This window comes from Parasteatoda tepidariorum, chromosome 5 (genome assembly GCF_043381705.1).
Source record: "Parasteatoda tepidariorum isolate YZ-2023 chromosome 5, CAS_Ptep_4.0, whole genome shotgun sequence".
Taxonomy (NCBI): domain Eukaryota; kingdom Metazoa; phylum Arthropoda; class Arachnida; order Araneae; family Theridiidae; genus Parasteatoda; species Parasteatoda tepidariorum.
The window spans coordinates 23779581-23804553 of record NC_092208.1 but is presented as its reverse complement, the minus strand read 5'-3'; the positions used below and the strand labels follow the sequence as shown (position 1 = coordinate 23804553).

Below are 24973 nucleotides of genomic sequence, written 5' to 3'. Positions count from 1 at the left end.
TGAAAAAAGGCATTTTTTATTTCAAATTTTCTTCATATTGTGATAAACCAAACTCGTATAAACATTGCACTAATCAAATTCGGCTGAGCGAGTACAGCTGAATTTTAATTGGTGCAATTTTTACTCCAACGGCTTGCAATGCAAATGCAACGAGAATGCATATTTGCGAATTCTCTTATAAATGATTAGTGTCAACAAGAACTAAAGGCTTATTCTTAACAAATATGTAAAGTTGTAGATGGAAGGCTACAATCTTTAAAATAATTCAGCTAATCAGTAGATTTTTAGCAAAAGCACTGATTTCAATTGTTTGTGGTCATCAAACTATTTTTACGCTTCGTTGTTTTATATTTTGCTTTAATATTTAGATACGCAAACTTTATCTTAGAAATATAATCTTCAATTGTCTGCTTTCAAAATTTTTTAGAATGTTTCTCTTGAATCATGCAGTTCAATACATTATTTTTATTGTTAGGATTACTCTTCAAAAATTTAATTTCAAAATATTTTGTTAGGGGTCAGGAAAATTTTGTGGACCTTGGGCCTGAATTGGTCTTGATCGGTTCCTGAATGGAAGCGAAATAAAAAAGATGCCACTATGTTCGAGCTACTAAGCTTTTTTTTTCTTTTCTTCCAGACGTGGACACGTACCTAGGTTTGCAAAATCCTTAACCGTATAGTCCACGTCTGGACGACAGTCTAGCTCGCACAAAACTCGGCACATAAATAAACCATTACAAAATTCATAACTGCACAATACAGATGATACAGATGACAATAAAGATGACAATAATTCGTATCATATTAGTTAAACTTATTTTTAAAAAAATTTGAAGCAAAGAAAACAATAAATGAAGCGAATAGCTACTATAGCTCCGAGCTACTAAGCTGTGCAGTGGGGGTGAATACGAAAGATGTCTTTACGTTTTGACTGCTAAACAATCAAATTTCTTGTTTATGGTAATCCGTGCTGAGGCCGTTTCTTTTCTTGGAGGTATTGATCAGGCCCGTATAGATTTCATTTGAAATTAAGGTGAATAGCTGTGAAGAAAGAAATGAATCTAATATAGATCCTTGGAAATCACTCATCTTTACATTTTTATTCCTGCTCATTTAGCTTTTTTTAGTGTGATTAATTTTAGCACAAATTATGGTTTATAACTCTTCGAAAGCTATTATTTAAAAATGGGCGGACAATGAAACAGAAAACAAAAGAAATTACATGAATAATTCTATGTCTTTTTTTTCTCTTTTTTTTTACAAAAATAAAGCGAATATATAAAAATTAGAAAATTGTTTTAGAATGTATTTGAAAACTCTTATTAAAGAGGTATTTCTTTATAGTTTAAAATGCTAATTTAGTCTAAAGTAGGGTTTTTAACCCGTGTCCCTTTTACAATTTTCCAATCCAGTGGCTTTTAATGACCCGCTCTCATTTTAACCATTTTTTTAAATATAGAAAAACATGATTTTAGACTTTTTTCTTAAGTTCCAGAAACAAATTTCGAACGAAATAAATGCTTGCATTACAGTTTCGACCAACTACAACCAATAGGAAAATTTCCAAAAGAGAGAGCGAGTTGTTAAAGACCGTTAAATTGTAGTTTAGCGTTCCATTTGGCATTTTGACTAAAAAACAGAAAAAAACGAAACCAGGAATTTTTATTATCATAAAAATCACAGTTCAACATCGAACCATAAGCATCTCGATCTATAATATGGCAACATTTTGCTGCAAGGTGTGCAATTAAGGTGTTGAATTTAATCCTAAGTTAAATCCTAAAATCGTGTGATCAAGGTTAAGATGCATGTTAATTTTGTTCTATTTAGCACGGTTACAGCAAATATGTCAGACATTGGTTCTGCATGCTCTAAACTCGTATCAGTGTAGAAAACCTAGGCAGGCGAAGAAAGCCATGAAAGAATTACGAGAATATCTTTTAGTTTGTGATTTATTATTTATATACTAAGCAATATAGTTTATCATCCTATTATCCCACTCCAATACGTTAGTTTTTAGCCTCAAAATGTTTCACGGAGTAGATGATATGCGGTAAATACTCTATCCAAGAGCATCAGATACATACTTTCAGTCATTCAATTTTGGAGACCTAGTTGGTCACTCTATTTTATATCTTCGGCTTCAATGCTTTCCCCGGTCAATTAACAAAGTGTGGTCATGTGTTATGATCGGTAAAAATTAACTTAGGACTAAAAATGCCTCTGAATAATCTTATATAGGGATCTTATATCTTTGGCTCATACCTCAGGGAAGTCTTCCTTAAACCTATATGAATTGGTGAAGCCTGTATGAATTTGTGAAGGCAATGTCAAGCGTGAATGCATGAGCAAGGGACATATGTTCTAAACACAGCTGAGTGTTTATTTAGTCTGTACAATGCTTCTTGACGCGTTCACATTTGGAGAAAATCAGAAACTAGGAACGCACTTCCTTCAGGGAAGCACCTTGTCTTCATTGAGTTGTAAGGCTGAGATCTTACAGCTTAATGCAAGATTTTTCAGAAGCTCATTTGACTTCAGTTCATTTTCATGGAAGCTTGAAGCAAAAGATGTTCTGGGGATGAAGTGGCCAACCTTATCTCCAGACTTGACTATCATGGATACTGTCTGGATGCTTATTTCAAAGCAATGCAAAAGGAAGAAAGTTTAAGCGAAAATACTTTGTAGTATTTTCGTATAAAATTTTATTTGGTTCGGTTCACTATTTGCTGAGTTAACCACAAAAAATGTTCATAACTTTTTGACATGTGCACACTTCTCAAAAAACTGTGTTCTTTTTTTCCTCAATTTCAAGAAATTCAAACTGCAACTTTGAGAACTGTTTTTAATGCTGCGTGTAGAAAGATTGGGGACTCAATTGTGGACCAAGGGCAGATGTAGACAAATAGATCATTTCTGTTATTTTTCACTTTAAAATTTTCAATAAATTTTTACAGACTGTCAAAATTTTGTTATATTTTCATTCAAGACAAAACACTAGAATGTTAAGCTACAAATTTAAAAACATGGTTTTTATGGTTTAAAAGTAACTTCTTAATTTTTGCTTTATTGGCAGCTTTAAACTATGTTTATTGATCGTTTTCAACAATAGGAGATATGTTATGAATAAATATATTTTACTACACACTTTTTTTAATAACTTTTTTGATTAACGAACAATGAACTTATTAGAAGAAATGGACTAGTGGATACACAGGACAACACGGGGCTACTGGAGACGCAGTGGTGGGGCTAGTGCGGACAGATCTATATTATTACAGCTCTTGTGATTCTAAAAAAACTTTTATACTGGTAGTAAATTCACGTTAAGGCTAGAAGAAATTTCTTTTTTCTAGCTATCACTTTAACCTTTAAAGGTCTAAGTAGTCCTCAGTTTTCCTACTGATATATTTGCTTAAGTTTTCTCAGTTTTCTACTGAAATATTATCACTTTTCCTACCGATATATTTTCTTAAGTTTTCTCAGTTTTCTACTAAAATATTATCTGTTTTCCTTCTGATATATTTTCTTATAAATTTAATAAATAATGATTCTAATAAATATATTAAATTAGCCAAGTTTGTTTTTTATTCGTTACGTATAAGAATTTCTTAATAAAACTCTCCGCTTAAGATCTCTGTGATAATAACATGGGTTAATCATTAACGCATCTCTTATTAGTCATTTAATAAATTAGATACATTTTATAAAACATTTTCTTTCTTTTCAATTTTTGCTACAGTTTATTTATTAAATTGGGTACATTTTTGTAGAGTAAAGCATTCCTAATACAACCCGTCGTGAAACGCTGAGTCATGGTGGCTAAGGCTTAACTATTTCATGACCTACAGCATGATTGTGGCAATGTGATCAGTTCAAGTTCAAGCTTACCTCCCAGACAAGCTAGTATCTATCGATCTGAATCTGGGGAGGGGAGGGCTATAAGTCTCCACTGAGGATCGAACCCCAGTTCTTCGCAATGACAGCTTAGTTCCTTAAAATCAAGAGTTCCTGTATAGTTTCAAATTTAATAATGATTTTACTGTAAGATTCTTGTTTTTAATGAAAATGTTGATTATCAATCTAATGTTACGATTTCTTTAGGACAGTTGTATAAAATTCCACATATCTAACAATTATTAATGTCTCAGCTGATATTTAATATTAATTTGTCACATTACTTTATAAAATAAAAACCAAAGTTCGATTTAATTGCCAAAAAAATTCTGATAAATAAATATAAATAATACAATTCGAATGCAGTTAGTCATCTTTGAAATAATTTTTATTTCATAATTGGTATATAATTAATTTATTAATAATATATTTACATAGTTAAAACCTGTATGTTATGGATTCCTACAGTATTTAAAGTGGTAGTGTCAATATGTGAAGAATTTATTGTTTTATTTTGAAAAAACTTGAAAACTTCGCAGCATGATTATCAAGTCCTACGTATTTACTTAAATTGTTTATAAGTCATGGTGGTTAAAGTCATCATAAATTAAGCTTACTAAATCAAAACTAGAATGTTAATGCACAACATTCGCTATCACTTTATTCCGGATAAATCTGCGGTTAAATAAAAGAAATTGACATATTTGGTGGACATTCTGCATTTCTGCTAGGCATCTCATTATTTCTTTACAACAGTCACGTTTTCGTTGTCGCTGCTCGGAAAAGCCATCATACATTATTAAACAGACATTGTAGCAGTGTAAAAGAAAAAATGTTTTTTCTTTTTTTGATGTAACGTAATTTGCACCAATAAAAACAGGAAAAACGCTCTTTATTGACACACAAGTGCATACATACAGTGTACCATTTCTGTTTTCATAACAAACAATCACAAACTGTCTATTTCCTAAAGATGTGCTCCGTGTCACCGTTCTCTTTCCAATAGATCTGTTAAGGAAACTCTAAAATGCTTGGTCTCTTTTTGATTTTTAAGAACTAAATATATAGTTTGAAACATTTTGTTATAAAATTATAGTTTTCTTGTTCACAGCTTCAATAACAGGATTTTGAACGCTGGCACGAGACACATATTTTCCATCACAAATTTTTTTTTTTATTGCAGAAATAAAAAACCAATATATTTTGCTATGAAAACTTATAGGGCATGCTGCATGCGTACACTTTGGGTCCTTAAATTTCTTTCTTGTTTTATTTTGGTTAATTAAGTTTTTTTTTAAATTTTCAGTTTTCTTGTTCCACCATGGTTGCTCTTTTGTCGATTTTTTTTTTGCCAATTTCTTTTTCCAACCTGGGAAAATAACTATGAATAAGAAATATCAGAACCTTATGCTCTCAATCATCAATAAATTTCAATCAATTTAAAAAGTTTTAATTGAACTAAATGCTTAGAAATGCTTACATTAAAAGTATTTATGATTAAGTTTATTATTCATTATAACATTCAAAGTTCTTATCCCTAAATTATAATTTAAGATTTTTCGGTTTCGAAAAAGGATAAACTTACATTAAAAAGAAATTTTCATATAAATGATTTCCAATGAATAAGAGAAGTACAATTCAAAGATAGTTCAAAGAAAGTTTCTTGTTGTTTTATATTATTTTCTTGTTAGAATCAACACTTTCTGTAACTAACAATTTGAATCTGTTACCGAAAATCTGTCCAAAAAAAAGTTTCTTTTAAAAGTTTAAAACAATTTAATATCTTTATTTTCTCTTTTTCAAATAATTTTTTTATCCAGTTTTAAGTAAAAGAGATTAAATGAAAATTTTCTATTTCATAATTATTCTATTTTTTATAATGTTATTCTTTATAAATTTTTAATTGTGATATAAATTTTTAAATGCATTATAAAATTTTAAATGTGTTATTAATTTTTAAATTTGTTATAATTTTTTAAATGTATTTTTAATGTATAACATGATTGTTAAAAGTTGTTCCGGTCGCAAGTTTCAATCGAGTCAGCTGCATTTACAAGCGATTCTTTATTACATTTAATTTTATCAACGAAAGCATCGAAAAGCAATTTCTTACTTGAACACTTTTCAGTCAATGGAACTTTTTCATTTAAAAAAATCTCATTAAAAAAAGTTTTTAAACACAATTATAAATGTGAAAGCTATAAAAATTTGAAACTACGTATCGAATCCATTTATGCAAGGTAGTTTACCTAATGATTTCGGAAAAGACAAACAAATCAAAGTATTAAATTTGAAAAAACAAACATATTTATATGTTTGTTATTTAAGAAATATATATGTAAACGCCAAGAAATATATACGTAAACGCTGCAAAGTTTCGCTAAATGTTAAAAGTTTTTGTATAATGACTTTTATGCGACAATGACAAAAAAGTTAATGTAGTTTTAGGAATTTTAGGTAAAAAAAAAGTTCGTGTCCAACTCACTGCACTCTATCTACCACCTAGCCTATCTACCACTCTATCTATCTACCACCAAAATACCGGTACTTAGAGTGCCGGTACTTTTTACCGTAAAATCCATTTTTACCGGAACATGTTACAGAACAAAAAGTCTGATATCAAGTAATTTGTGCAGTAATAATTACAGTAAAATCACTGAATCACTCGAATTAAAAAATATTACTGGTAAACTAATGGTATAATATTTTACTGTAAAAATGAGTTTTAAGACAAAATATATTTTGCGGATGATGCACCCAAAGTGCCAATACTTTATACTGTAATTTTATTCGAATTCTTTTACTGTGCAGTAAGTATTTAGACACACATACAAATATTTAATTTTGATATTCGTCAGGTCTTTCATCTTTATGTGTGTGTGATATTGGTGTAGCAGTATAAAATACACTACGAGGTTATTAATAGTTTGATTTTGAAAAAGGTATAATCATAGAGTATCACAGGAATGACCGATTCTTAACCGACATATCCAGCGAGTTGAATTATATACTATCAACGGAAGCCTTGTGATTCTGAATCGAAAGTTAAGTGGTGATTGTTGGAAAATGGCCCCCCAGAATTACCAGATCTGTGAAACTGAGGCATTGAGATTAACGCGTGACTTGCAGAAAAATCCAGAAAGATTGCTCCCATACGACTGTCCAGAAGCTCCAGGAGTTTCTACAGACATCCAATACTTCGATGAATACCATCTGTAAGTATTTACACCGGCTGAATTGTGGTCATACTGAAATTTAAAAGCTTTTGATTGAAAAGTTCAACTGCGCTGCTCATTCAATGTAATGCAAAGAGCTAACAGTTGACAACTGATCATTGCAAATGGAGCTGTGGAATGATGAATCAAAGTCCATCTTCTATTGTTATGATGGTAGGGTCTGGTTCTATTGTCTGTCAGAAGAACATCCCCTACAAAAATGTATTGCGTCATGCTAAAATGCGGTGGAGGTTTGATATATTTTTCCTAAAATGGACGAGAATTCTCGGTTTAAATTCATTGTAAACTCAACGGTTATGACAGTGCGCTTTCTGCGTTAAGACAGTTTTTAAGGTTAGAGTCATGTCTCATCCTGTCACGCTGTAAGGTCCACTATGGATTCGTATGTTCACAAAATGGGATTAGCAGAAAAGTCGATTTTGCTTAGGATCCAAAGCTTAACCTCGTGGGGAACCTTCTTGTATTCAAAATTCCGTGGAGGAACTCCGTCATCTTTAAACCGGGTGGGGAAAATATGACCAACTATGCAAGGATTTCTGGAAAGCATGCTGCTCAGAGTTTTGAGACTGATTGTTTCTCTTGAAAACTCTACTAACTATTGAATACGAATACTTTTTTTACTCACTGGTGCCCAAATACTTATTAGTAGAGAGTGTATTTCTCTACAGAAATGAATTATATTTCAAAATGCTCATAAATGAATCCTAAAAAAGGAGAAAAGAACGTTTATAGGGAGAAATCGAAATTGTATGAAAAATAGTTTATTTACAAGAATTTAAAATGATGTTATGTGGCACCGCGCTTAAGAACATACAGATTGTTGCATCACATGTTTACATAGTCTGTTAACCAATGAGAGTTCATGAAATATTAGTGTTCAAAAAGATTATCCTGTGGGACTGGCACAGCAACTATTGTAGAGCTCGCAGCATCCTCTTCTGTGCGACCTCGAGAAAAGTCTGCAAGTGCGCTGACACATTGTTTGGTCGAGGCGTTGAGAAAATGAGGTCTGTGCGTTAACACTCGTCAACTCTACGCATAAAATGCTCGCCACTAACATAAGGACAAGTACAGCTTTCATGGTGCTGTGGGGAACAAAATTTTGATTTTAGTGTTAGCGTCTTGAAATCAAATAACATTTTTAATGTTAGCCATTTCTCCCAATTAAGCCAAAACAATGTTACAAGGGATTAACTTCTTCTATATTAGTATATGCAAAGCATTATGTCTGGACTTATGTCTGCATGTTTCACTTATATTATAGCCAAACAACACAAATCAGAAGCAAGAAAGAGAACGCATCTTAAAGCAAAATGCAGAAAATTACATTTTAAAAAACAGCCGATATGTTTCCAGAGTTGTTAGCAACAGTTGGAAAATTTAACAGCTGTTTTTATCATCAAAAGTATATTTTGGATTATTTGGAAAAATAATTTAGTAATATGTAATAAGAGTGAAGTAGGATATATTAAAACCGGTTATAAGCATAATAGTTGTTAATATGTTAAAGTCAAAAGCAAAACATAAAGTTATAATTCGATTAGTTACATTGTTTCACATTTAAAACAAAATATTGAATAGCATATGTCATTAATTGTTTTCAAATACTGTCAAAACAAATAACAGATCATACAATATATATCCTAATATACATATTTTTAAATTATAGAACAGATCCTAATATATATATTTTTAGAAACCTTGTTGAAAATAAAGTACAAAAACATGCTCATGGGTCACTTATTTTGAGAAAAGCGAGATAAAATTGTCTAAACGATTGACAAATAAAAAGGTTAGGAGTCAAAAGAAGAATATTAGAAACACCTTTTAGTTTCATCGGGCAATCAAGTTTTGGTAGCTATAGACCACCATCTTCAATGGTGATTTGTCAGATTTCGATGGAAGTTTCTTTTTCCAATCCTCCATTTCTAAACTTTTTGTCTTCCTTTTTGACAAGTACGGTAAATATGATGAAAGATTTTAAAAATATTCAAACTCTCTAGTTAAAATCACTAAATAAGCATCATAGGGGGCGAAAATTTAATCATCATTTAAGGAATGAAATTTAACTTTACCCTTCGTCATAAACCAGGAAAAAGTTTGGTTTCAAAGTAAAGAAAAAGAAAAAAAATCACAACAATTGCAAATATTTTTGACCTACCACCCAAATATCACTGAAACTTTCCTCTTGAAAGTTTTTATGAATCACGAAATTTGAAGGGGGAAAAAAATTGTAAACATTGAACATTTTAAGTTTTTTTTTTTCATTATCAAATTTACTATCAGATATTGCGTACAAGTCTCATAAAAAAGGCATTCAAATTTTTTTTTCAACTACAAATATTTTTTCAGCTGTTTAAAAATTTGTGTAAACTTCATCATGAATACTGTTTGTCAAAGATAGGTACTCTGACAGCGACTAAGTCTGCTGCAGTCTGGTGCTATGGAAACAAGAAGAGGGCATTTTAGGGAGGGTAGCTTCGATGAAAGAGGGCTCTTCTCTCGCCGAAACCAATCCTAAAGAGGGATCCCGCCCCCCTACTTGAAATTATCATACCTCGTTACCATAGTCACCGCCACAGTTTCAGACGAATGTCTGGCAGAGTATTTATCTTAGACAAACAGTATTTTTGTTCTACTTCTGCAAAACAAATACGAAATTTCTTTTTCAATGTTTACATTTTGTAAATGCCATTGTACTGCCTATTATTGAGACTGATTACCAATAAAGTGACCAAAAGAAAAAAAGAAAGAAGTTTATCTATATCTCTACCTTTCTTGATATTTTGATGTATGTACTATTCAATAATTAAATTACTTTCTTACTCCAATGCCTGCTTAGCTCATTTTTTTACTTTTCAGCCATTTTTAAGATATTTTATAAAAGCGGGCTCAGCTTTTTGAATACCTTTTTCCGTTCTAATGGATATTTTATCCATTCTAGTGGAGTCTATGAAAAATGTACATATTTTTGTGTAATACTCCTAATTTAAATAGACAACTTACAATTAAAGCTGTTCGGCTAATCACTCAAACTTGTTGAGCTCAAATGCTTTCTTTCAGCCGACGTATTATGAAAGTGGAAAATGTCTCTCGTACATATTTTTGTCTTATGATGCTCCTATTTAATGGATAACTGTTTTAAAACTGAAGCCGTTAAACCAATCACGCATGGGTATACCATCACTATACTTGAATTTTTTTTTCAAAAAATATATGCATTTTTAAAACTTTGTCAAAAAAGAAAATCAATTAAAAAGCTAATAAAAAGATAATTAATAAGTTAAAAGAAGAACGATTTTTAAAATTGTAATGTCCATCAAATTAGGGGTTATTTTTTACATTAATATATTATCATTATTTTATCATATTAACTCGTCAATGCTTTGTGTTTTCATTTGAGGAAAGTTTTTTTTTCTTCTCAGAAGCATTAAAACTGGTATCACAATTATTTCATTGTTAGCTTTTATCTTGAAAAAATAAAACATGCTAACCCACTGTTAAATATTAGTAATATATAGCTCCTAATTTAATCTGTATTCATAAAATTGTAACTTTTTTTTAATCTAAAGTGATAATTGATGAAAAAAAATGTCTTCCTAATCTAAACCTTAATGTACCATCACTCTTTACATAATAGTATTATTTTACCTCTTATTAATAATGTAAATGCCGGGGGTTAAAGTATCAAATATCTATAAAGCAAGCAGTTACTTAATAGTCAATTTAAGCAAAGTTTATTAAGGTTTTGTATCTTAATCTGTTGGATACTTAATTTCTTGAAGGAAAAAAAAACTAAATATGAACTGAAAATATTCTTTGTTAAATGTCTTAGTTTCAAAAATGACAAATCATGAAAAGAACTTTTCGAAACTATAATAAAAGCTTAAAATAATATATAATAATTTATTCATGATAAATATATTAAATTGCGTGTTTTATCATGACATATTATTATTTCTATATGAAAGAAAAATGTCTGGTATAGCTAAAAGTCAAAAACGCGAAATGCAAAAATTATTTTTCTGGAACTGAAAATATTTTACTGGATTTATATAATTGGAAAACATTTTAGTGGGAAATTATTTTACAAGAGATATTTACGAAAACCAAAATAAAAGCTTAACTTGAGTTAACTAAACAAAACAATAATTGTAACAAATGTTTTCATCTACCTTATTTCATTACTAAGAATAAGATTTCCACTATATGCCTTTATGAAAAAGTTGCTTCCAATCATTAGGAATACTTTTATATAATTGAATAGCTTTTATATAATTGGATGCAAAATGTGAGCAACGTAATGTTAATTATAAACAAATTGCGATATTTAAATACAGTACTGAGTGGATTTTGTGCTTGTTGACATACCAGAATACAATATCTTGAGAATTTTTTTTTCTGTGAATCTGAAAAGTTAGAGGATCTTCATCTCCTTGTACTAAAATTTGAAAATAATTATTGGTGTTTTGAAAGCTAGAAAATATTATATTTAAAGTTTTATAAATTTAAAATTTTATAATTCGAATCCGAAATTTTTATTAAAAAATAAGAGATATGGATCTAAGCTATAATAACAACCACGATCGAACAGTAATAGTCAGAATGATAATAATAGAACGAAATAAATGTATCTTACCTAAAAAATTTCAAAATGCTCTTGATCAACTATGAGGCAAATTCTAAATCGTCTGACCAATCTCCCTTATATATGTATTCGATACATAATTCTATTTTTCCTGTCGGTTATTCTTTTAAGTTGAGTGACCCACACTTTGGAGGAAGTAGGAATAATTTCTCGATCCCCCCCTATTTCATAGAATCTTATTTTGAAGTATTTCTTTTTTTCTTGCCGGACCTAGATTTTATAAAAGCAATTGAAACAGGAAGAAGTAATAAACAACTTAAAAGAAAATGAAACTCAGGTAAGAACTAGGCTTGCAAACGATCCAGGCATATTGCCATTTCCAGAGAACATTTTGTTCTTCATTTGCATTTTATTATTGTTCTAGAAGCTTCTTCATTTCGATGATTCTCTCATATTCTAAGTGAAGTTGTTTTCCCACCTTAAAAATCTAGGTCACATTATGAAAATATTTTCACGCTTTATTTTTCAATTGTTTATAACAATATTTGAATGTTGTGAATGTTTACGAATTGGTCTTCTATACGTGACGTAAGAATTATATATATAAGGCTTGAAACTGATTCATTTATAAAAAGCATACTTTCGTTGTCTTTGTATACAATAGTAGATAAATTTTAAAAAGAAATTCTTGGAGAATTCGGTACTAAAGTTCCATAGGCTGTAAGCCATAGCTTGAAAATTTTGATGTAAAACATGGATTACATTTTTGTAAACAGTATCATTGTTGGAAAAAAAGGAATTAAAATTTTTTTTCATTCTGCTATAATTTTGTTTTGATAACATTTAATCAGTAAATGGAACGATAAAGACCGTTAGTAAAATGCCACAACTTCTAATCTTGATATACCTGAAATAGTCATGAAGTTATAAATTAAACATTCATGGAATAAATGTAATGCTACTTTGACAATATTATGTCAATCTAATATTTGACTCGTGTTGCTGTTAATAAAATTTTATATAAATTAAAAATTTAAAATACTTTACATAAAATACATTGTGCTACATTGGATTAATAATAAACTGCTTTGTTGCCGAACTAACTTTTAGTAGCAGAACTATGAAAGTAGCATCGCAGACATTTCAGTTTTAAATATTTTTTGAGCTATGTCTGTAGCAGTTTTTGTTTTTTTATTTTTATCAAGTTCAGACTTCCCCATTATATGAAACACGACATATGTAGAACATTTGTGGGAATATTTAAATGTTTTCAAAGTTAGCGAAACAAGGCCTGATCTAGAGGAGAGAGGGCCCAAGAATGAGAACTGTCTAGGTCCCCCCCCNATATGTAGAACATTTGTGGGAATATTTAAATGTTTTCAAAGTTAGCGAAACATTCAAGGCCAGATCTAGAAGAGTGGGGGCCCAAGAATGAAAACTGTCTAGCCCCCCCCCTGGTTGTTATTTTAAACCAAATTTACGTGTTGTTTCATTATGAACAGTTCAAAAGTTATTATTATTATTATATACGATATGTAAGTAAATTTAAGGTTATACTTAATTCAATTTTTGTTAACTTATATTTTTTATAGACAATTTTTAAAAGAAAACATGAATAGAATGTATTTGTAACAATTAAGGAGCCTTCAGAAATGTGGGGGGCTCTAGGCCTGGACTTTCCAGGCCTTATGACAAATCAGGCCCTGAAAATATTTGTAGATAACAACGATAATAAGGTGAGGAAGAATATTTAGATTTTGTCATGATAAATAAATATTTAAAATAGAATATAAAAAATCTGTATGGTCGAAAACACTGGCTTTGGCAGCTATAAACTTAAACAATGGCCAACCTGAATTAGTCGGAGCTCTAGTTATGATTTGAAAAATTCTTAATGAATTTAAGTTACTCATTTCCGATAACTCCAGAAGAAAGGGTAACTTGAGACGAATTGAAAATGACTGAACGCCGTTAAATGGTGTGACTGTGTGTTAAGTGACGTGTTAAGCTATTAAGTGTTGCATCCATCATCATGTTGAAATTTAAAAATTTGAATTTTAGTGTGCTTAAAAAACAGCAACAACGTGAAACTTGAATTAAAGGGAAAAAGAAAGTGAGAAAATGTTCGAAAACAAATTAAATGAATCAAAGTATTTCTAAAAGAATCTTTTTACATATTAATGCTATGTGAAAAACACCGCTACATCGGACATTCAATGCAACTGAAGAAAATTTTTTAATTTTCAATTGCATAGATATTTCCAATCATTAACTGGAACATCTTGTAATTCTTTAAATCTACGATTTTTTTCTTTAAAATTCAGAAACAAAATTTATGTAAAAAAAAAAAAAAAAGAGAAGCAGAAAGAAAGTAAAAAAATTAGTAGCATCATTGATGATTTCAATCCTTCCGTTCCCCATACTGAACTAAATGGTGATTGGTCAGTGTTTGAAAATGATTTTTTTTTCTTTCTCGCTTTAATATTATTCGTAAAACCTTATGTCCTTAGTTTTTTTTTACTATAGTTAATAATTAGGTGGTTATTATAAAATATACTGTAAAAAGAAATTGTCAGATAACTGCGTTGTAAATGGTAAGCCGGAAAATACAAAATGATAAGAATCTATTTTAAAGGATTTAGAAATATTTGAGCAATATATACTATGCTTCTGGTTCATATTATGCATTTTATAAGTCAAAACTCTAAGCAATAATAAAACAGAAAGTATAATAAACTAAAACCACAACATTTTTATTTACAGAACGTTATACGCGATACGTTTACAGAGAGGGAACTGCTATGTATAACAAAGCCCCAAACAGAGTTCAATGAATATAAATACGCCACCCATTTAGAAATGAAATACTTTGGCTATAAATACAAGTGACCGGGTGCGAATCTCTTCTCCACGTCCTTTTGGCATCCTTTTTAGCAGCATCTGCTATAGTGGTATTTTTTGCAGCATCCGTCTCTGTGGGAGTCGGAGAGGACTCGGCACCCTGTTTGGCAAATCATTTGGTCCACTCGTGCTGAGAATCTCTGGGTGTTGGGTGAGCCTTGAGCCTCAACTGCCAGCCAGTATTGACTTGCGAGGGCGAACAAGAAAAGAGCAAGGAAGAAAACCTTCATCTCTGATCGACTATCTTAACAGAATCTGTAACGACATTTTTTTTCCAATTAGAAAAACAAAAACAAAAATATGCATAAAGGTTTTGTATAAATAGTATGTTTTTAACAGTCCATTAAAATAACAACCTCAAATTATAAAAGACATCTGACCAAAATCCATTTCCCGTCGTTGTTATATGAAGAAAATAACGCGTAAACAAATTATCGTTACTGTGAGGGGCGGAGTTATCGACCATGTCAACCTTCATCTGTCAAAAGGTACCTCTTGATTGAATCAAGTCAGCAAGTCTTATATACCAGTGAATTGATGTTTAATATTCGTAGTGGTAGTTACGCCACAAAACTCCCCCACCAGAATTTTATCAGATATAGAATTCGATGAACAGACACCACTGGTTGCTGCACTTGTGAAAGACCGGGAGAGAGTCACTGGGTGCTTGAGTGCTGAAAGTGAGAGGTGTATTAACTTCACAGTCGTAGTCGCTCCTGTGTTGCCATTAGCAGTTGAGTGTATGTAGGCCGACGTTGTGTTAAATCGAGACGAGACTGGGTAGCAACAGCATGAGGAGGTGGATGATGCCGCTAGCACAAGTAGCAAGTCAACTGTTCAATGTGAATCATCCATCGAAGTAGGCGATACTGCTTGATCAAATCACGTCCGGGTCACCAATGTGGGGGGGGCGGAGTTATCGACCATGCCAACCTTCATCTATCAAAAGGTACCTCTTGATTGAAACAAGTTGGCATGTCTTATATACCAGTGAATTGATGTTTAATATTCGTAGTGGTAGTTACGCCACAGTACTATTATTCTCCAAGACTTAATGACAATTCAAAGTGATTTATGACTTTCTCTTTTCTATGAGAAGATGAAATCTTATAATCGAAATTTAGATAACTGTCTGACTAGCTAGAGCATTTAAATCTCGACTGTAGCTCTGTACTAGATGAAAATGGAAGTTTCAATTTTTTTCAAATCATATTAAGCAGATATCACGATACAATTGCAAAAGGGAATTTATCATCAATCAAAATTTCGTCTTATTTCAGATTAGTTTAACAGACTAATTGACAGACTGCAAACAAACAGACTAAAAACAAACTTACAAGCATGAAACTAAAAAGAAGGAAAAAAATTAATCAAATAAAAATTTTAAAAATTGCGTTTTCTAAAAGGGCTTATCACTGTTAAAAATTCCCTTCCTGAATTTTCGGGAGGGATGCTTTCGAAGTTTTTCGTTTTAGGTGTTACAAAAAGAGAATTATTTTCATATTTTTTTTAACCTTTTAAAATTTGTAGTTACTTAAATTTTTATTTTATTATATAGATTCAACACCATATAAACGTTTGCCTGCTCGTCAAACGTTGCACTGATGGTCAATTGAGAGAAAAAAATTTAAAATTTGCTTTCTCTAAATAGTCTACAGTAGGCTTTGAATGTAGGAGGCTGATACGATATTTTGTCAAATTTTCTTTGTCAGTAGGAATACTAATTGACTCTTATTATTATTATTTTTGTTTAATTAGATTTTTTATTGAAACATGAAGAGCATTTTTTGAAAATTTTATTGATTACTCTGAGAATATTTTTTTTTTTTGTATTCTGTCGCATGAGATTTTTTTACAGTTCTTAGATTCTTTTATATTGCTGATTTTAATTCTGCAGTTGGTTTCTCTCTGCAAGCTACAGTTTTATTTTTTTTTGTAAATTACATTTTAGTATATTTTTTGGCGAAATGTACAAATTTAAAAACGTTACGTATGACGTTATGTATAATCGTTAAAGCAAATCACCAGGATTAAAATTGTATCGAAGTCGGAAATGTCATTGTATGCGGCTAGGGGCGCTTCCCTCTTATGAATTCCTATTATTCGAATACCCCTTTATTTGAATATCCTATTATTTGAATTATTTCGTAAATATATCGTAGGTAGTAATGTTTTTATGTTTATATGAAAGTCTAATTGTGATATTTCAATAAGCATTAAAAGTGCAATGTATGTGCTGTAAAACTATCTTAATGCGGATATCTTGCCGCATAAATATGGGAACAAGAACATAAGAGTGCATAAATAAGTGTATTTCACTATAATATTCGCGACTATTTATATACAACGCAACAAAATGGTTTAAAGTTCATTTTAAATAAAACATTTATTTAGCGGAATTAGTAGGTACAAGCATAAAATATTTTAAAACGGAGTATTATTTTCACTGATTATAACAAATATTTTTTAGGAGGATCAGGTTCTGGGATGAAATTTAAAAACAAAAAATTATTAGCAAAAAATTACATTTTTACAAACACTCCTTATTCTATACAAATTAGCATAATTCGAAAGAATGCTTAATTTATCCGCCAAAATATTTTTTGTTAAATTATTTATTTTGGGGACTTAAAGATTAATTAATCATTCAAATAAATATTTAAGCATTTTTATAGACACGGTTCCTTGCGTTGGGGAGAACCCGATTCGTCAAAATTTCACCCGCCTTCTTTGTGAACGAAGTTATAAATTTTATTCTCTGATATTGCAGATTTAATTTTCGTGAAAAATGTACTAAAGATTTATAACATGCAAAAATTCAAACGAATATTCGGAAAAGTATCACTAATTAATAACACATTATGAAAAAAATTCATATGATTTAATAAAAATTAAACTTGGCAAAAAAAAACATATTATACGAGAAATTTTACTTTAGTAATGTTGAATAAGCGATAAAGTGCGCTAAAGAAAATGCAGCAGAACATATAAATTAATCGAAATATGTCATTAGGGAGCTTTTTCATCTTGAAATATACATGATTTGATATAAATGTTTGAATGAGAATTTTATTGTGTCACAGAGATGGAACACAAAAATTACAATATTTCATCTTTGTTAAGTAAATAAACTGTATAACTCAATGATTATGAATTTGTAACTCATTAATTCAAGAACCTTTTAACTAATGAGCTTAATTAATTTAGCTTGTATTTCTTGAAAACAATACAGAATCTTTAATTAATAAGACTTAACGAAAAAATACTCATGATTTAATAAAAATTAAATTTGGCGAAGAAACAAACATATTATATGAGAAATTTTACTTTAGTAAGGTTGAATAAGCGATAAAGTGTGTTAAAAGAAATGCAGCAGAACATATAAATTAATCGAAATATGTCATTAGGGAGCTTTTTTTATGGTGAAATATAAAGGATTCAAGACGAGNACTACGAACAAACTTACAAGCATAAAACTAAAAAGAAGGAAAAAAATTAATCAAATAAAAATTTTAAAAATTGCCTTTTCCAAAAGGGTTTATCACTGTTGAAAATTCCCCTCCAGGATTTTCGGGAGGGATGCCTTCTAAGTTTTTCGTTTCAGGTGTTACAAAAGAAGAATTATTTTCACATTTTTTTAACCTGTTAAAATTTATAGTTACTTAAATTTTTATTTTATTATATAGATTCAGCTCCTTATAAGCGTTTGCCTGTTCATCAAACGTTACACTGGTGGTCAAATGAGAGAAAAAAAAGTTTTAAATTTACTTTCTCTAAATAGTTTACAGTAGGCTTTGAATGAAGGAGGCTGATACGATATTTTGTCAAATTTTCTTTGTCTGTAGGAATACTGATTGACTCTTATTATTATTATTCTTTGTTATTATTGCTTATTGTTTAATTATATTTTTTATTAAAACATGAAGAGCATTTCTTGAAAATTTTATTGATTACTCTGAGAATATTTTTTTTTCCTGTATTCTGTCGCATGAGATTTTTTTACAGTTCTTAGATTCTTTTATATTGCTGATTTTAATACTGCAATTGGTTTCTCTCTCCAAACTACAGTTTTTTTTTGTAAATTACATTTTAGTATATTTTTTGGCGAAATGTACAAATTTAAGAACGTTACGTATGACGTTATGTATAAACGTTATGTATGTAAACGCTATGTATGGAGGTAGCATAAAAGTTGCCACAAACTTCTAAGGAAGTTAAAGCAAATCATCAGGATTAATATTGTATAGAAGTCGGAAATGTCATCGTATGCGGCTAGGGGTGCTTCCCTCTTATGAATTCCTATTATTTGAATGCCCCATTATTTGAATATCCCATTATTTGAATTATTTCGTAAATATATCATAGGTAGTAATGTTTTTATGTTTATGTGAAAGTCTGGTTGTGATATTTCAATAAGCATTAAAAGTGCAATGTATGTGCTCTGCAAAACTACCTTAATGTGGATATCTTGCCTCAAAAATATGGGAACAAGACGATAAGAGTGCATAAGCAAGTGTATTTCACTATATATGCGACTATTTATATACAACACAACAAAATGGTTTAAAGTTCATTTTAAATAATACATTTATTTAGCGAAATTAGTGGGTTCAGCATATAATATATTTTAAAACGGAGTATTGTTTTCATTGATTATAGCAAATATTTTTTAGGTGGGATCAGGTTCTGAGATAAAATTTTAGAAACATCTCAGCAGAAAATTACATTTTTACATACACTCCTTATTTTATATAAATTAGGTATTAGCCTAATTCGAAAGAATGTTCAATTTATCCACAAAAATATTTTTTTACATTAAATAATTTATTTTTGGGACTTAAGGTTTAATTAAACATTCAAATAAAAATTAAGCATTTTTATACACGCGGTTTCTCGCGTTGGTGGGGGGGGGGACAGGAGGAAGCGTTAGATTCTGATTCGTCAAAATTTCTCCCGCCTACTTCGTGAACGAAGTTATAAATTTTATTCTCTGATATTGCAGATTTTATTTTTATGAAAAATGTCTTAAAGATTTATAACATGTAAAAATTCAAATGAACATTCGCAAAATTATCGCTAATGAATAACACATAATGAAAAAAATATATATGATTTAATAAAAATTAAACTTGGCCAAAAAAAAAAAAAAAAAACGTATTTTACGAGAAATTTTACTTTAGAAAGGTTGAATAAGCGATAAAGTGTGCTAAAGGAAGTGCAACAGAACATATAAATTAATCGAAATATGTCATTAGGGAGCTTTTTTCATCTTGAAATATATATGATTTGATGTAAATGTTTGAAAGAGAATTTTATTGCGTCACAGTGATGTAACACAAAAATTACAATATTTCATCTTCGTTAAACAAATAAACTGTATAACTTAGTGATTATGAATTTGTAACACATTAATTCAAGAACCTTCTAACTAATGAGCTTAATTAATTCAGATTGTATTTCTTGCAAACAATACAGAATGTTTAATTAATAAGACATAATGAAAAAATACTCATGATTTAATTGGCGAAAAAAAAAACAAATATATTATATGAGAAATTTTACTTTAGTAAAGTTGAATAAACGAAAAAGTGTGTTAAAATAAATGCAGCAGAACATATTAAATTAATCATTAGGTCGCTTTTTTAATCGCAAAATAAATATGATTTAATGTAAATGGTTGAATGAGAATTTCATTGTGTCACAGTTATGTAACACAAAAATTAAAATATTTCATCTTCGTCAAGCAAATAAACTGTATAGCCTAATGATTATGATTTTGTAATGCATTAATTAAAGAACTTTTTAGTTAATAAGCTTAACTAATTTAGCTTGTATTTTTTACAAACAATCTTTCAAAATAAAATTTTAATGAAAAAGGTTATAATTAATTTTTTAAATTTACATAATTAGATTTTAATCTTTTAGATTTGCTTAATTTTTTAACTTTTAGTTTTGTCTTTTAATTTTAAATTTCCATGATTATTTCTGAACCTCAATTTCGAATATTATTTATTTATATATCTAAGGGATTATTTTTTTATCAAAAAAATATATTTAATTTAATTTAAATTTCCAAATGCAAATTTCATTGGGAAGAGAACAATGGAAAAAAAATCATAAAATTGCAATTTTTTCAAATAAATAAACTGTTCTAAAGAAAACAATGATTTTCTAAGACATTATTGATTTAAAAACTTCACTCAATTTGTATTTTAAACAAAAAAGATTAAAAATATTTTTTTAATTTTAATATTGTTTATATTGTTTAAATATTTTAATTTAAATATTGTTTATAATTAATTATTTATAATTAATTGTTTAAAGTTTTAACTCTTCATCATTATTTTTTTTAATTTACAAATATTTGTTATTAGTTTTTGATGAAAATTAAATATGTTATGAATTTATTTAGCTTAAAAAAATATTTTCTAAATAGTTCTAAAGGTTCTTTTAAACCATAAGTGATTGAAGGTTCTTTTAAACCATAAATGATTAAAGGTTCTTTTAAACCATAAGTGAAAGGAAGTACCATAGCTTAAACTCATATTTTTCACTATTTAAGTACATGAAAAATTATGAGAATGTCGATAATTATAATAGTAAAAGTAACTCTAATTAATGACAAAGATATATTGAATTCTGAGTTATATAATAAAAATCAAGCTTCTATCATTAATAAACGTAATATGTTATAATTCATGCAGATTATTTAGACTCTAATAATTTAAAATATTATATCGGTAGAATGCTACTCACCTAGAGGCTAGAATAATATTCAACGTTTGCAAATAAGAAGTATCAGCTCCGAGTGAACATTCACCCATTTATATAGAGTGTCGCCCAACCTACATTTCCAAAAAACCTTTCTTCTCCCCCCATAAGAGAAAAGTTCGAATAAAACATTAAAATAAGTGAATGCTTAAAAAGAATAATCGTTTGATAATACAGAATGAATTACAACTGTTTCCTGTGTGCTCTCTCAACTCCACTTTTTCTTCCGGAAGATCATTTTTTGTGACCTGGGGCCCCCGAACTTGATGTGTGTCAGTAGTATGCATTTCACTGTTCTGTAGCAACAAGGGGTGTATCTCTGTCATTATGCGGTTGGCCGTAAACAAGCCATTTCGAATAGAATATTTTATTTATTTATTTAGTTTAGCCTGAACCCTAATTTGAATTTTTTCTTTCACTTATGCATACGGCACGCGTTGCTGTGTTTGTCACAATTTATGACGTCTGTGAGTATTTCCATGGTGACAGGATTCTAAAGCGATGATTTATGAGATTCAATTTTTATTTTTCCAAACTCAAATACTTTTACCCCGGTTTTGATTTTTGGAGTCATTCACCGGTGTAATTTATGCATCAAAAGTGATATGCTAAATTCTGAATCAAAACTGAAAGTAACTGATGGATAAATTAACAAACTTGAGAACACTTTGAAAAGAATATTTTTTTAGCATTTTTTATAAATGTATGATAAAATTCAGAAAGGAAGACTTAGTCCAACTCATTCATAGCTTACTTTGATTTAACGAGATTCCGGTTTTAACGAGGAAATTTTTAATAAATGTTCCCAAAATTACGATGTCACAATATAATGATGAGCAATTTCATATCCACTCCATTGATCACTGAAATGAAAATTTAAAAAAAAAAAGTAAAATGAATTCTACAGCCTTTTTGGAAGTAAATAATACTGAAAGAAGGGAAACGGCCAAATATAAATAAAATAAAGGAATAAATATTTTTACACGAGACTCGGTCACTTTAGGCAATATACCCGCGATATAAATTACGAACATAATTCTGATATAATAAAGAATTTTTTTTAAACACCTTGGTATTTACTTTATTGAAACATGGTGAAAAAAGAGTATTGGAGTTAAAGGAAATTTAATTTTGATCCAAAGGATTTAAAACCAGCCTTTTAGTTCAATTTTTTTAAAAAAAAACTGCATGTAAATAAACTATGTGAATTTCTTCATGTATCTTAAACCGAACAATTGAAATAACAAAACGAATAATGATTTTAGGCAAAACCGATGAATAAATTATTTAACTATTGTTGCTCTTGTATCTACGTGGCAAATGTTTGTCAAATATAGAATCTTAAAGAGATTTTAAGAAACACTGAAGTCACCGTTTTCTACATCCCAAGGCATGAAACTAGCGGAGAAATGTCAGACTTTCTTGCAATCAATAGGTATCCACACATGCATTTCAAGCCATGAGTATTGCATACCCAATGATTGTAGTCTAATTCGGACTTCTTTTTGTCTACATTTCAATCAAATATATACAATGAGTTACTCTTTTTGTCTTGAAATTGAAACAACAAGCCATTAGGAAAATAAACAAGTGTTTGGTAATTTTTCAAAATTTTGAAAAAGGCGGCTAGTTTGTGAAGCAATAATGGAAATAGAATCTGAATTCATTAAAAAGAAACAAATACTTCGTTAAATGCTACTTAAGTTATCAGAATCGATTTAAAGAGATAAGTACGCCAGGACGAACTACCTGGGCAATCGGAAGCAACAAATTCATGTCAAGATACATATTGGAAATAGAATCTGAATCCATAAAGAAGAAACAAATCCTCCTAGAAATACTGTTAAAGGCACCAGAATCGATTTAAACGGGTAAGTGCGTCAGGACGGACAACCTGGCACTCGAGAGCATCAAACAAAATACACAAATATTGGATATACAATTTGAATATCTAAAGAAAAACAAACACTCTGAAAAATGTAGCTTAAAATATCAAAATCAATTTAAAGACGTAAGTACGTTGGGTCTTACCCTGTGATAATGGAAGGCTGCCAATTTATGACAAAACGCACTAATATCGGGTATCGAATCTCAAACCATAAAGACGAAACAATCACTCCGAGACATGCCACTTAAGGTATCAGAATCAATTTAAAGAGGCAAGTACATCGCAGGACTACCTAGCAGTCGAAAGCCTCAAACAAAATACACTAATATCGGAAATAGAATCTGAACTCACAAATCAAATTATTTTATTACTATCTAGATCTAGATGAGCGGGGAATATTTTATTTTGACCATTCCATAGTTCATATCCAGTTATTTATAGTTAAAAAACCATATTTATGAATGAAATAACTTCAATCACTTGTTTGAAAGAGACATCATGCACATATATTTTCTCATAAATTTCAAAAGTGATCTATACTATTGTTGACTAGCTATTGTTGAATGCTTTGTGTAGTAAAAATATACAAATTAATTTCCGGAGAATCTCTTCGTTACAAAACCAATTGTAAAGCAATTGATTTGTTTCATAATGTGAAAAGCTTAGAAAGATTGAACTTTTATTCCTCGACAGAAAGGGAATAAATTGATCACGTTTAGAGACCATTTTTTAAATTATGAATTAAAATAGCATTTATAAATAAAAATTCGACTTATGCAATAATAAAAATTATTAGGAAGCGAAGCCGTGGAGATAAAACTTTTATAACTCCTTTTGACCGACAAACTGCAGATTGAGGGAGTGCTTTATTTTTAACAGATTAACTGACAAGGGTATGAGTATTCACTATCTCTTAACAAAAGTATTACTGGACAAAATTTTTCATCTTTTTTCCCTCTTAAAAACCGATTTATTTCTAAAGAAAATTTTTTTATATCGAATATATATTTATTACAATTTTGTAATAGAACATTTTGTTAATATTTTACTGGTAAAAAAACGAACGATTAATTGAGTATGAAAATAAATGTACCTGAAAATACGGAGGAATACAGAATGCGTGACAATAAGAAGTAATAAATGAGAAATAATTTTAATTGTTAACAATTTAAAATGTTAATCTAATATTGTTCAAATTTGAAGCAGTTTTTATCTCTCTTAAGTCTCAATTTTGATATAAATGTAAAAATATATGTTTGGCAACGTCTAATCTCTTTTTCGTATTTTAATTTTATTTATTCAATGGTTTCTTATTTTAGATATCAAGTCTAGATAGAACTTATACTATAAAGATCTTAAGAGAGTTAAATTAATTTTTCCACGACAATGGATAAATAGTTATCTTATTTTTATAACAATCATTGAACATCCGACACAAATTTTGAGTTTACGACTACCAATGTTCAACTACGTAGCCTTGCAATTTTGAATTCAATCCAGAAGACAAGGAAACTCCTGGATCAGTACCCCCAGATGTATTTATTTGTTATGGGAACTTGGAGGACTTTGTGACTTCGACCGGTTTAACTTGCACCAGTCACCATTTAATACACGGGGATTCTTCGGTTGGCTAGATTCGAACCCCTATTCTCATGAGTCCGATGCCCTACCGACCAGGTAATCCCGGCCCGA

The 24973-nt window shown here is 29.7% G+C and overlaps 2 long non-coding RNA genes across 2 annotated transcripts; both read right to left on the bottom strand.

Annotated features, from left to right (window-relative positions):
- Nucleotides 1–7878: 7878 nt before the first annotated feature.
- Nucleotides 7879–12045, bottom strand: LOC107451306 (uncharacterized). Its single transcript, XR_001585053.4, has 2 exons — nt 11773–12045; nt 7879–8218 (listed from the first exon to the last, which is right to left on the bottom strand). It is a non-coding gene; the product is annotated as an uncharacterized lncRNA (long non-coding RNA).
- A 2403-nt stretch (nt 12046–14448) lies between these two features.
- LOC107451305 (uncharacterized) lies at nt 14449–21672 on the bottom strand. Its single transcript, XR_001585052.3, has 2 exons — nt 21379–21672; nt 14449–14877 (listed from the first exon to the last, which is right to left on the bottom strand). It is a non-coding gene; the product is annotated as an uncharacterized lncRNA (long non-coding RNA).
- Between the last annotated feature and the right edge of the window lie 3301 nt (nt 21673–24973).